Genomic DNA, 14,599 nt, shown 5'->3' with positions numbered 1-14,599 from the left:
CACCCTGGATGAGGAACAAGCTGGCCACTATTAGGGCCACCTAAGTCGCTGCTCGGGGGAGCAGCCACCCCATTTAAGTTCACCTGTGGCACCAGACTGTAAATCAGCCAGCAGTTCTGATGTGATAAATCTTGCTGGAGTGCATGCTCTTAGTTCTCTGACTTTTGATCCTGCTCCACTCTGCTATTTTGGAAATTCTCCTTGGATTTTTTGGAAATTCCCCTTGGATTTGGTAACTCGGTCTCTGACTCTAGCACCCTGATTCAGCCTATGACTCTGCCCCTGGATTCCGCCCTTGCAACTAGTAATTTGGTGTCTGGCTCTAGTCTTCCATCATTTCACTAGAGGTTACAGGGGAGCAGTATGATTGCTAGAGTTCAACTCACAGCAAGATTTCAGCCAGACTTTCAAATCACTCTGAAATCTAGAAAAATAGTCCAGTTTGGTCGATTTTTTTTTTGTCTGCCAGTTCCAGGCAGAGTATGAGATGCAAATATGGGTGTTTTGAAGAAGGTGCAAGGATGCAGGGATTCTCTTGGCTCTGGGCAGTGGCCACCCACAGCAGGGAGTTGCACAGACTGATGTTGCGTGTTGCGCAGTGGCAGGTTCCTTTGCTGATTCTGAGGTTATGTCTATCTCATCCCAGGGCAGCATGTGGGAGCCAAGCTTATTGGAACCTGGCAGCAATGCACTAAGACAGCTACGCCACTTCTTGTTTCCAACACAGTGGGCATGTCTATACGAGACGCTATGTCACCATAACAAAGAGCTATGGTGATGTAGCTCATCGCTACAGCAACATAGCATCTAAAAATAACCATGTGCTGCCAGGACTGCGCATTACCGGCGGGTACTGCACAGTTCCAAATGCGCAGTCCTGGGCATGTGTAGACACTGCCAGTGATATGGAGTAGGCACAACAGGCTTCAGTATGGTCGTCCCTGGTGCTGTCCTGGGGAGTACTAAGATGCCCAAAATGTGACTTTCCTATTCTGTCATTTTTACCTCCATACAGGAAATGTTTGAAACAACTGATGTGACTAGTATTTATACTACTGTAATGCCCTGGTGCTCCAGACATGGACCGGGCCACTGTTGCATTAGATAATGTACACACTCAGAATAGAGATGGATACCTTCTCATCAGATGCCCCTTCTCCTCAGCAGTGTCCATGGCAATCCTTCCTTGTTCCTTCTGTCCTAACTAAACAAAAGGGATGCAAGACATAAATGGTTTCAATTTGGAGTCACGTCTTGGCACAGTCTGGTCCCCGATTCTCTAATATTTTGAGATGATGTTGCTCCTTTAACATAAGCCAGAAATGTGCCACATGGGGAGCCAACTCCTTTCCATCCTGCCCCATAAAGACATCTGCCTTCTGGCACTCATCAAGCCTGCCTGGAAAAATAATCTTGGAGATTGTGCTGACAAATGACAAAATCTTGCCTCTTGCTCTTGGTGTCGTGGCCCCCTGGATCTTCCCATGTGTGCATTGGAAACCAAACAGGAAGAAAACAGCTGGTCCAAAGAAAACACAGTCTTTGCTGGACAAGTGTTCTACTTATAAATAAACCATTGTATGGACAAATTATCAGGAGGCACAAATACAAAACTGCAGCTGCCCTAATGTTTCTAGAGGCAGAGAGGCACTCTTTGGTTGTCAAATTAAATTAGGGCTAGAACAGATTTACAACAGTGCTTTACACAGAGGCTGCTGCTCACTCAGTAGGTAGTAGCTGTGTTGGGACCACAGAAGGGCTCTCATGGAGAACCATATATCCGGATGCATGTGGAGTAACAAATGTATCCTTTGTTAGCTCTGCATAGGGGAACGTTAGGTCTAAGAGGGAGAAGGAGCAGGTACATTACCAGTGTAATAACAGGGAGCACATCCAAACACACAAGTCCCACATAGAAGCTGTCAAGGCCTCTCTTGCAGTTCAAAGAGGAGCTGCCAAGCTGACCATGATTCTGTCTCTCCACCATCTTGGCATAATTTCCACACGTGAAGGCCATTTTCTGAGGCTTTCAGGGGGGGCAGGGGGCAGGAGAGCAGTCATGTTCAGAGGATGAGGTCAATACCAAGAGCACCTTCACCCTCTTGTGACTTAAGAATGTGGAGGCCTCCACACGGACATTCAGCAAGGGAGCACTTGGGCAAGAATGGAAAGGTGAACATAGAAACAAGGGGCCAGTGAAACAAAGCACATTTGTACCAGCTCAGGATCTGACCCAACAGCTCAATTAGAATTACACTACATAATGGAATCCAATGGCATCTTCCCCAGATGCCATAGTAGCCAGAATGCAAAAGAAAAAGGGCCAAATGGAGCCTGGTGCTGTGTGCAAGGATGTGGTTTCCTGGTGGGGGACCCTTAACCTTAGAGGACATGTTTATGTCCTCGGGCAAAGGGCACCTCTGGAATGAGAATTTGTGAGACCTTACAGATTGGAATGTGAGATGTTTACAAAATAAATGACTGCAACCCGTGCATGTAGAGCTAAGAGCAGCATCGTCATATTTCTGCTGGCCTTGCAAACAGGCGTTTGGGTTCAGATCAGTGCCACAGCAATGAAATTTGGTGCCTGGGGCAAAGCCCACAGCAGCAGCCTGCCCTCACCCATACACAGATCTGTGGGGCACACACCTCCCTACGCTTACCCGGGACCACAGGCAGAGGGAGAAAATCTTACTGCGGGGGCAATAAAACTGAAACTTAAAAGACATTTCTACACACACACACAGACACACACGCAGACACTGCTCAGCAGGTAAGTGTGTAGTGGAGAAGGTGTGGGGAGGGATGGGTTGGGGGAGGGGGCAGATCAAGACCCCTGTAGTGAGGAAGGGAGTGGGGCAGGGGCTGGGGTGAATGAGGCCCCGGGGTGGTTGTGGGAAGGTTGGAGCCTGGGCAGTTTGCCAAGGTGCACAGGGGGACTCCCACCTCTGTGCAAATCCTCAGGGCAGGCATGGGGGGCACATACCCCCCGGATCTGTGCATGGGGTGGAGACGGGCTGCCACTGCGGGCTGGGCTCTGCACCCCACTGCCTCTGGCTTGGCAGCTGTGCAACGCCACATGCCTCCTGCACGCTGGCTGTGCCAAGGGTCCTGCCTGCCTGGCAATGGGAGGCATGTGGCATTGCGTGGCTGCCAGGGCGGCAGCAGCGGGGTGGAGAGCCCCTGCCTGCAACAGCAGCCTGACTCCACCCCATGCACAGAGCAGGGGGGCACGTGCCCCCTGTCTGCCCCAGGGTTGTGCACAGTGGCAGGAGCCCCTTGCGCACCTGGACAAGCCATCTTCCCACGACCCACCCCAGGGCCCCGTTCACCCCAGTCCCTGCTCCACTCCCTCCCTCACCACAGGGGCCTCGATCTGCCCACACATGACCCTCCCCTTCCCCCTCACCCCCCCACATGTACTGCACACAGCAGGGCCGGGCTCAGTTCCCAGCTGCCTGCAGGCCCTGGCTGTCTGTCTGTTCCTGTGCACGCTCCTCCGCTCCTGCTGCAGCCTCCCAGAGCCCACACCCAGGCTGCCCTGCAGTCTTCTCTGCTGCCACCCCTGTCCCACATTTGGTGAAACTAAGCCCCATTAACTGCGGCCTTCCACTGCCTATGCCTGGAAGTGTATGCAGTGTTGGTAGCCACCTTTCCCCAACCCTGCACCCCCACAAACAAGCTGCTCACAGTTCTGTCCCATGCCCCACCCCGGCTGGGCAGCACCAGTTGGCACCCCTTTGGTTTGGCACCTGAGATGGTCCTTGTCCCCAGGTGCAGCACCCTGCATTTATCTACATTGAACCCCATCCAGCTGGTGTACGCCTCCCTTTTGGCCCTCAGGCATTCTTGAATGTGTTCACTGAGCTATGGGGGTTTCAGAGCACTCTTACCCCCACTTCTTTCTCTCGGGGACAGTCACACTCTGAGCCTGGAGGATCATCCCCTTAAGGTACAACCATCCTTCATGGATTCCCATATCCTCTACCTTTTGGGCCCTCAGTGCCTCCCCCACTAATCTCCTAAGTTCATTGAAGTTGGCCCTTCTGAAGTCAGGGGCTTTAGTCTTGGTATAAGCCCTCAACACCCTGCGCTGGATGGCGAATTCCGGCAGGCAATGATCATTGTCACCCAGGTGGTCAAGGACCTGCAGTCCCCTCACCAGGTCATCCTCTGTGGCCAAGTCCAGGTTCAGCAAGGCATCTCCCCTAGTGGGGCTGTGCACCTCCTGGATAAGGTGGAGGTCCTGTATTTCAGATAGGAACCTATGCGAACGATCAGACCTGGCTGACTGCTGCTCCCAGCAGATATCTGGGTAGTTTCGGTCCCCCATGACAATGACATCCCTAGACCCAACTGCCTCCATAAGCTGTACTGAGAAATCCTGGTACAACTCAATGCCTTGGCAGGGTGGTCTATAGTAGACACCCACTGTAAGATCCCTTTCACCTTCCCCCCCTTGAAGTTTGACCCATAGTGCCTCTGCCTGACCTTCCTCTGCCCCAAGGCTAATTCTTGATGATGTGAGTTGCTCTTTGACATAGAGGGCGAACCCCCCCCCCCGCCTTTCCTCCCAGTCCTGTCCCTGAATGCCCACTGCCCAGTCATGGGTAGGATCCCATCAGGTTTCTGTGAGCTGCACTAAGTCTGGATTCATCCCTGCTATCAGAAGGCAAAGTTCCTCCTCCTTGCCCCCATACTACGTGCATTACTGTACAGACATGTGAGGCCTCCTGAGAGTGCATATACCTCCCCCCTGCTCCCAGGGCTGTGGTGCCTGCTGTTGCTTACCTGGGTTTCTGTTTCTCTTGTCGCCTTGCTAGTTGGTGAAACATCCCTTTCTCCTCAAGTGGCCCCTTCCCCCGATGAAGCTAGTTTAAAGCCTGCCGAACGAGATCAGCCAACCTAGAGGAGAAAATGCATTTACCCTTAGGTGACAGATGTAGTCCATCCCACCCCAGCATGCCCTCAGCCCAGAAATACGGGTCATTGTCCAGAAATCCAAAGCCCACCTTGTAGCACCAGCTCTGAAGACGCCGGTTAACTACACTGATACAGGCCTCGTGGCGTCTACTCTGTCCACTTACCAAGAGGATGGAGGAAAATACCACCTGGGCTCCCATCTCCTTGAGTAGATGACCCATGGCCTTGTAGTCTTCCATGATGGAGTCAGTCTTACCCTTAGATGCATCATTAGTCCCCACGTGGACCACAGCTAGAGGGTAATATTCTGAGGGCTTAATGATCTTTGGGATAGTCTCTGTGACATCCCGAATCTTCACGCTGGGCATGCAGCAGACCCCCTGCGACCAGGGGTCAGAGCAACATATTGGGCCATCAGTTCCCCTAAGGATGAAGTCCTTGATGACCAGAACTCTACGTCTCTTCTTAGCGCTCAGTGATTTCATTATAATGCTCAGCGTGGGGCGGTAGGGAGAAGCAGTGGCAGCAGTGGTGGCGGTGGTAGTGGCATCAAGTAAAGCAGTGAGTGGCAGCCAGCGGGGCCCAGGGTGGGGGGACAGAAGCCCAGGGTCCACTCCGGCACATGGTGCTGGAGCAGGCAGGGAGAAGCGGCAGAGAGAAGGGGCGGGTGGGGGGCCAAGCAGTGTAAGCACGGAGCCTGGGTCGGTGGGGCCCAGGGCGGAGTTCCAGGAGCCCACGTCTGCTCTGGCACGTGGTGCTGGAGTGGCCGGTGGGGAGCCGGTGGGCGGGGAGGAGCAGAGATGGCAGTGCGAAGGGGCAGAGGGGGGCATGAGCGCAAGGTCCAGGCTGGCGCCCAAGGCCAGGGCTGGTCTGAGCCAGTGCTTAAGGGCACGTGCAGTGTCCCCTGCTCCAGGCCACAATGGAGCCAAGCCCCCTCTGTCCTCAGGCTGCAGCCCATGACCCGTTCCACTCCAGTCACACACTCACCCGCCAGAGCACTGCTGCTCACCATTAATCCCTGCCTTCTCGCTGTTAATCCCTGGGTGGGCAGGTCCCCAACTCAGGCCCCGCAGGTGGGGTGGCTGGGGCAGGGCACTGGTGTACTGGCAGCCAGTGGGTGTGGGCCAGCAGGGGCCATCGCGGTGGCGGAAGAATGAGGCCGGAAGGAGCCAATGCCTTCCCTGGCGGAGCCCACACAGTGCCTTTCCAGAAATGGCAGGGCCAGGGCCGGCAGGAGAACAGAAACCAATTATATTTATTTACATAAAATCCTATGGGAACATGGGTTTTGCTTAACTCTGTTTTGCTTAGCATTTGTTTTTTCTGGAACCAATTAAAAGTGCTAAGCCAGGGTTGCCGGTAATAGCAGAGATGCTCCAAGTGAGCATAGTGGCTATGATGGAGGTAGGCTCGGAGCCATGCACAGGTAGGTATGGGCTTGATTCTAGGGTGGTGCTCAACTTTCACTTACACTCACCTCTGCATCACATGACTGAATCCCAAATCTTACCATAAGCCTTGATGCAAGAGCTATTTTCCTATGAGGACCATATAGAAGACAAAACTGTGTACAATGTTGAAGCAAAGCCATTCTCTTGCACACAGCGGTGCAGAGGCTTTTGGATGGGGGCCTGAATTCCTAGCTTTGTGCTCAGTGACATGCTGAGCCTTTGAAGGGAAGCTCTGGGGCCAGCCAGCAAAACCTGTCCGGCCAGGGAGGATGCTGGAAGAAAGGAAATGGGTCACAAGATATTTTTAGACTCAGCCAGCCTCTCCCAGAGAGATCACAGGTGCAGCTCATTATTCACTGTCCTGCTTTTGGCCCTGCTGTCCCAGTAGCCCTTTACTCTTGTTGTTGTATTTGCTGAACAGAGCAGGAGAGAGGAGGCCACAGACTGGGCAGTAATGACAGGGGGAAAATCCCAAAATAAAGTTCCTTAGATAGATCATTTCAAGCAGAATTGACTCCCAGTCTGTTGCTCTGATTAGCAGGCCATAGAGATGTTAGCTCTTATTTTGCATCTTATAGATGGCTAACTATAGCCCTGTGCGAAGCGGCTAGTATTCACTTCGGATTCGGATTCAGCCGATTCGGGGGACAGTGATTCAATTCAGTGATTTGAATCACTCTCCCTATTCGATTTGACCAGATCTTATTCAGACATTCGGCAGCAGCCAAATCTCCGAATCAGCCAGGCCAGGCCGATCCCCCACCCCTCTCCCAGCCTGGCAATGGCTGTCCTGCCTAGCCCAGTTCCCAGCGCTTGGAAAAAAAAAGCCCCAGCTCACTGGGTGCTGCCGGGCAGAGGGCGATCCCTGCTGCCCCACACTGCATGGGGGCTTTGCATGAGCCCCCTGACCCTCCCCTCACTCTCCCAGCCCTCCACCGGTGCCCCGCAAGGGCCAGCTCCGGCCCTTTAAGAACCCCCCCCACTCACTGCTCCTGCCGGGATCCCCAATGCCCCCCACTGCACCCTGCCATGTGGGGGACTCTGCAAGAGCCCCTGAAGCCCTGAGGCTGCCGCAGGAGCAGCGAGTCCCTGTGGCTTTTATTTAAAGTACAGAGCTGGGGTGGGCAGGGGCAGCCATGGGGGCGCTGGGGGAGCGCGTGTGGGTTGAGGGGGGTCAGGGGATTGCTCCCTGATTCAGTCCCTGGTACGTTAGCCAAAGTGGTGGCCATTACACACATTTCAGTGAATCCTTTCTCATGGGGAGAGCTTTGTCTCTGTGGACCAAACTATTGCATCAGAATTGGCTGTCATCTGCTCCATTTCATGCAAATTGTCTCCTCCAGAGTCCTGGAAAGTTGTAAATATGGGTTTCGGTGGTGAAGTCCTAGCCACCTCTGGCAAAAACACGGATCCTGGTGTTCTCTGTTTAAAAACTGCAAACTCTCTGATAAAAATCACAGCTTCTCTGATTAAAAACCTGCAAATCTGTGTTTAAAATGAAACTCCACTATATATATAGTTATCAGTTGAACACAATATTTTATTGATATATTTACAATTTTAAAGCATTTTGGAAGCCTACCAGTGCCTCTATCACTATAATAAAATAAATTCTAAGTACCTATAAATTTTGGTATTTGGTATATTCAGGTTTTTTATCCTGGAAAATCAGAGCTCCCCCTGCTTCCTTCACTCACCAGGATGCAGGTGCAGGCCCCTCACTCCCAAGCCAGAGACCCCCAGCCCTGCCAGAGGGGGCCTCCAGCTGCCAGGGCTACAGGGCCAGGGACCTGGATCCACAGCCCCCTGCCCCCAGCAGCAGCTCCCAAACCCCAGCTGCCTCCCGTGGGAGGCAGTGGCTCCTGCGGTGGAGCAGAGCCTGGAGCCCGGCTGTCCCTTCTCTGCAGGCGGCCCAGCCAGAGCGCAGCCTGTTGGGGGGTGGGTGCAGGTGTCCCTCTGGGGGCTTGGGCTCCTTACCCTGCTGTCCTCCTCCTGGGGCCTCCACGGCCCAGCAGACAGGACCCAGCATGGCAGAGCAGAACAGAGCCAGGCGGGGAAGCTCGTTGATGCTGCTGGGTGCTCTGCACTGCCCTGGTGAGGTGCCCTCTGCCTGCCTGGAAGCAGCAAGGGGCACAGCTCCATGCCACCACCGTTGCTGCTGCTGGATGGGAAGGGGGTGCTTTGCCAGAGCAGCATGGGGCTTGCAGTGGCAAGGAGCTTCCGCACCTGACCCTGCTGTGTCCTGCTGCAGCAAGTCCCACCTGCTGGGCCTGGAGGCCCCAGAGCGAAGGCAGGAGGAAGAGAGCCCGAGCCCACAGTGGGCAGGTCTCCCCCACCCTGCACACAGATCTGGGGGGCATATGCCCCTCTGTGCCTTCCCAGATGTACATGCAGCAGCAGGGAGCCAGCCCCACCTCCCCTCCCATCCCCCAGATGAGCTTCCATGGCTCCATCCTGTTCCCTGCCCAGGCCCTGTGGCTGCGCATGGCTCCAGGCCCTGAGTCCCATGCACTGCCCAGCTGGGCAGTAGCCCCAGCCCTGCCCAACTCGTTCCCTCCATCCTTCCCTCCCTCCCTATGGGGGCCTTAATCCTGCCCCTCCCACCAAACTTACCTGTGGGAGCTGCTCTCTAGGCTGCCCGGTATGAGCATGCACATGGCACCCTATGCCTGACTGCCCTCCTCCCACTGCCCCCAGCCTCTTGCAGGATGGACCTCTGCCAGCCTGCAGAGAGCTCTTTGCAAAAGAGGAAATTTTGAATGTTTCTCTTAAAATGAAAAATCTGTGTTTTTCTCAATGAAAAGGGAAAACCAGCATTTTTTTTTCTGTGGGAAACAGAAAACCCAGATTCTTGGTCAGAAATGAGATCACAAGGACTCACCCCTCACATAACAAGCCCAAACCTGTAACTGCCAGCTGGTTTCCACAGCTTGCCAATGAAGCAAAGTCTAGTGGAAACGTTAAAGTGAGGGCACCATATGGGATGCTTCAGCTATTCAGAGGTGTCTCGCTGCCTGCCTGCCATTTCTGTTTTGACTAATTTAAATCAGAAAGAAAATCCTCCTAGAAGGGCAGCTGCTGTTTAGGGCTCTTTCGTACTGTTTTCTGTGGATACATTGGTTAAAATAAGAAGAACCTGAACTGGAATATAGCCAGGTGGCAGCAGCAAAGTGAGACAGTCTGTACTTGGCTTATTAATTTGTTTTCTTTATTAAAACAAGGTTTGCCTGTGAAGAACATTTCTCTTTGAGAGACATGATATGGCAAATAATTGAGTTTGTGACTCCTAGATAAACACAAAACAAATGTACTGTGTTTAATTTTCTTCAGAGAAACCCTGATACCTTTACTTTACCAGCACTTGACTCACTGCCTCAGGAGTGATGATGAACATAGGTCATGTGCTTTTTGGAAGGAGCATTTTATCATGAAAGGACAGCAGGCTCTCTGTTAAATGGAGAAGTTGAGAACTGCATGAGAAATGACTGAGAACCCTTCTGGATGACTTAGACTAGTAATGCTGTATTATTCTTCTAGAGCAGGAGTTGGCAACCTATGCCCCCTGGGCTGAATCCAGCCTGCAGAGCCATCAGAGCTGACCAGTTGAATTTCAGCGATGTTTGGCAGTAGGGGGATTTACCCACACCATGGCCAGGAAGCAAGGAAAAATGGTGACAGTGGCAGTTGCAGTGGCCAGGTCCTAGCTCCAGCCTGCCTTGGACGTGAGCTGGGTACTTCTGGCCCACTGCCAAGGAAAGGTTGCTAACCGCTGTTCTGGAGGTTCAGTGGTACCATAAATTTAGACCAGCCATGCATCTTGCTCTAGTCCAAGAGCTTCCCAAACAAGTGGGACTCAGGATTTCCTAGTGTAATTCAAGGCCCTATCTTGTTAGGAGACCTAGGAGAAGAAATCAGATGGAACTGATGCAGACAACAGGACTAAGGACATCTGAATTCCTAGGAACCAGTGATAATTGATTAAAGAGGGTTGGAAGGCAGAAAAGACCCAGTCTTTCTTCCATTGTAATTCATTGCTTCACAGAGCCTGTGGCCAGAAGATTGACTTTTATTAGTAGATGTTTTGGATGGGGAATCCAGAAAAAAAGATGACAAAGCTGAGATGGAGATACAAAGCGCCCGAGAGAGGAACTAACAATAGAGGGATGGGGGAGAGGAGGGGAATGCGACTAGGTTACAAGCGATACAATGTTAGCCAACTAAGCCTGGGGGTGGGGGGATGGGGGAAAGGGAGGGGGGGTTCGCGACACTGAGAGAGAAAGGAGATAGATACACACAAACCCGTTACAGTGGTCCGCAATGTTGGAGGAAGTGGCTTGGAGAAAGCATCTCAATCCATAAAGTCCGATTGCAGGGGTACTCTTCGGGTGGGGCGGGGTCTTCCGTGGCGGAGAAATCCACTGTGGGGGGGCAGTTCATGTGGCGGTGGCCTCCGGGTCCGGTCCGGCGGCAGCTCGTCTGGAGGGGTCAGTGTACGGGCAGTAGCCCGTGATGTGCTCCACATAGATGTTGCAGGACCAGCGGATGGTGTCGGACACCATGAGGCAGCGCATCAGCTTGGCATAGCGGCGGGAGACGCGGCAAGCGCGGGGGACGCTCTCGTTGCTGGGGTCCCAGGCTCCGAGCGTCCCCACGATGAGCGCGTCCACTGTCACGTCGTAGCTGCGGCCCCTCAGGGTGTCAGCCAGCGAGGCGTACTTCTCCCGCTTGCAAGCCCGGGTGTCGGTGAAGGCTTGGCACTGGTTCTCGAAGGGGATGGTGACGTCCACGATCACGATCTTCTTGGCCTCGTGGTCGGTGATGACGATGTTGGGGCGCAGCTAGCTCTCGCAGCCCGGGACGGTGTGGTTCACGGAGATCTCCCCCGCCCCGGCCAGGATGGCCCACACCAGGCGGTCCTGGACAGCATTGTGGTGGAGCTGCCAGGCTCTGGCATGCTGCTTGCAGCCGCACAGCACATGGGGGAGGGTCTCCACCGCGTAGCCGCACCATCAGCACCTCTTGTCCCGGTGGCCGAAGCGCACAGCCCCGTTCAGAGGCAGGCAGTTGTGGCGGGCACGGTGGAGGAAGCGCCAGTCCGTGAAGCACGTGAAGCTCCCGCTGGGCATGAAGCGGTTGCTAGCGTCCCACTTCAAGGTGACGTCAGAGACCTTGCCCTGGTCAGGTTTGGCCCTCAGGTCGCCAGCGTACTTGTTGCGGACGGCGTCCTTCAGGAACCTCTCCAGGAAGGTCCTCTTGCGAGGCGTCACGGTGATGCGGTCGGCGTGCAGGGCTGGGCGCAGGCAGACTCCCAGCTCCCGGCGCTCCTCGGTCCAGGTCCAAGCGCAGCCAATGCGGTTCCCGAGGCAACGCGTGGTATTGCGGGCTCAGCTCCACTGTGAACATCTAGCCTGACCTCCTGTTCAATACAAGGTACAGGGCTTGCTTGAATTAATCCTTGTTTGAGCTAGAATACAACTTTGGAGAAAACCAGCCATCTTGATGTAAAAATTACCAGTGGTGGAATATCTACCACAACCTTTGGTAAATTGTCCCAACAGCTGACTACCTTCCTTACTAAAAGTTTACCTCTTTTTAGTTGGAATTTGTCCGGTTTCTAGTTCCAACTATTGGTACTTGTTAAAGCTTTGTCTACTACATATATACGCCCCCGTTATAAAATCTGTTCCCCATGTACGTACTTGTCAACATCAATAACAATACAATTAGTCCCCAAATTACTAACCAGATACATCGTCTACTCTAAAGAGGAATCGCAGAAGAGAAACAGTTTTAAAGGTCCCATTTCTGTTCCTGCTTTTGTCTCTTGTTCACTATAAAAGCTCTCTTCCTTCCCCTCTGCTCTCTCTGCCTTGATTTTATTTCTGTAGATGCATTTTAAAGACCCTGCCAAAACTTTATTATTGTAAATTACACCTTGGCGCAAAACAGCATTCCTGTGAAATACGTAGCATGTGCTGAGTAAATGATGTGGATGCCCTATGCAGGATGAGAATGACAGTATACAAAGCATGCATTGAGCAGGTGATTTTAATTATTCAAATACCCAAACCACATTTACCGGGCCTCTTTGCATCTCCCTTCCTTGGCTTAAGGACAAACAGAGAAATTATTGTCAATGATTTATGTACTGTTTACAAAGTCCTAAAGCAAGAATCTCAAATGAAATGTTAAAATTTATGAGAAGAAGCAAGTCAAGTCAAATAAATGAATCACTCTTTTTCACACAATCGTATTATATAGGTCAGTGTATCCTACTGTTATATTTTTCTAGGCAGGAAATTCTGGTCACAGAATTATGGACCCTTCTGTGTTTATCAGTTTACCCATCAACCTTGTATGCCAGTCAGATTATGGGTTTGCCTCAGCAATTCAGCCAAACATAACTGTAAAACTGCAGCTTATTTAGAAATGTAGGTGTTACTTAGGCTTGTATTTGGCCAAAGACTCAAGCACCTACTTAACTTCAAGAGTATCAACTATAGTATTGGCAACTATCTTCTGAGCAGGAACCCGGGTTTTCTGCTTGCCATGGAAGCATGCAGATTTTTCCCCTTTAAGGAGAAAAGAGTACATTTTCTCCTTTAAAGGAGAAAACTGTGGGAAATGGTGGGTTCCCTCTTGCAGGCTGGCAGAGTTCCAGCCTCCAAGGAGCTGCTTGGGGCTGGGTGAGCAGGAGAAGGGCAATCAGGGAAGGGGTGCCACGTGCATGTGCACATGCACGCATGCACGTGGCAGCCAGGCAGCACGGACAGCAGCTCCTGTGGCTCTCTCCAGGTTAGTCTATGGTGGGGAACAGATTGAGTCCCCCACAATGAGAGAAGGAGGGATGGAGGGAAGAGCTGAGGCTGGGACTGGGAGCTCTGCCCAGCCAGGGCAGTGCATGGGGCCTGGGCCCAGTGCCCCAGCAAGATTGCATGGCTGCAGGGCCTGGCTGGGGAACAGGAGGGAACCATGAACAGCTCATTCGGGGGGCAGTGGGGGGACTGACTCCCTGCCTCTGCATGCACTCCCAGGGGAGGATGGGGGTGCACATACCCCCCAGATTTGTGCATAGGGAGGGGCATATTTAGACTGCCCACTGTGGGCTCCCTGCCACCGCTGATGCTGCTGGGTGGGCAGGGGGCACCTTACTATGGCAGCACAGCTGGCATAGCACTTCCAGTGGCAGCACTAAGCCTCTCCACGCTGCTCTGCCCTCCCATGCCAGATCCTGCCCACTGAGCCGTGGAGGCCCCAGGGGGAGGGCAGCGCAGTGGGGAACCCTGAGCCCACAATGGGCAGCTTACATCCACCTCCCACCCCCATGGGTTCTACTCCGGCCATGCCCCTCCATGAGGGGCCTGGGCTCTGCCTTTTGCTCCAGCCACAGTAGCCATCACCTCCCACAGGCAGCAACTGGGTCTCAGGCACTGCTGGTGGGGGCAGGGGGCTTCAAGCCCTGACCCCTGGTCCTGTAGCTGTGGGAGCTGGGGGTCCCCTCCAGCAGGGCTGAGGGGGTGCAGGGGCTGGGGATGTCATTAGTAAGGGGTACCAGCAGGGCTGGAGTAGTGGCGGGCTATCAATGGGAAGTGAGGGGCACTGCCAGGGCCACAGGGCTGTGGGTCAGGAGTGAGAGGCAGCAGCAGGGGCCAGGGGGCTGTGGGTTAGACATGAGGGGCACTGGCAGGACCCAGGGGACTGTGGCTTGAGAATGAAGGGCAAAAGCAGGGGCAGGGCACTAGCATATCAGGGCTGCTCAGTACCACAAAACAAGGTGAGACAGACACTTGCAACTGGACCTTGCTCATTAACTCATAATCTAGTAATGTAACTCGTAAAGCTAGCTACTGTGTGTTGAGCTGGTCCCTGAGTAAATCATGACTGATTGGTAACACAGTAGCTAGAGAGGATAATGAGTTAATTAGCAAAGATTAACACCTACAAAACCATAAACTAAGGAGAAGAAAGAATCAATACAGAGCCAGGAACTGCTTCTGCCCCAAGACAGAGACAGTCAGTTGCACAAGCACCCATGTCATGAGTTTTGCCTGTCAACAGCCAGGGGTGCAGGGCCCCAGAACCCAGAAGCCCCTGCACCTATTGGCTTGAAACTTGGCATGTGCCATGCTCTCAGCAGAGGCTATCATCCCTGCACATTTCATCTGAATCAGCCAAAAGACAACAAAGTTATAGGTATTTCATTTATTCCCCATTATACTCTATGG

The sequence above is a fragment of the Crocodylus porosus genome, unplaced genomic scaffold (assembly GCF_001723895.1).
Source record: "Crocodylus porosus isolate Cpor-Errol unplaced genomic scaffold, CroPor_comp1, whole genome shotgun sequence".
Taxonomy (NCBI): domain Eukaryota; kingdom Metazoa; phylum Chordata; order Crocodylia; family Crocodylidae; genus Crocodylus; species Crocodylus porosus.
The sequence above is the reverse complement of the archived record's forward strand: the minus strand, read 5'-3'. Positions refer to the sequence as shown.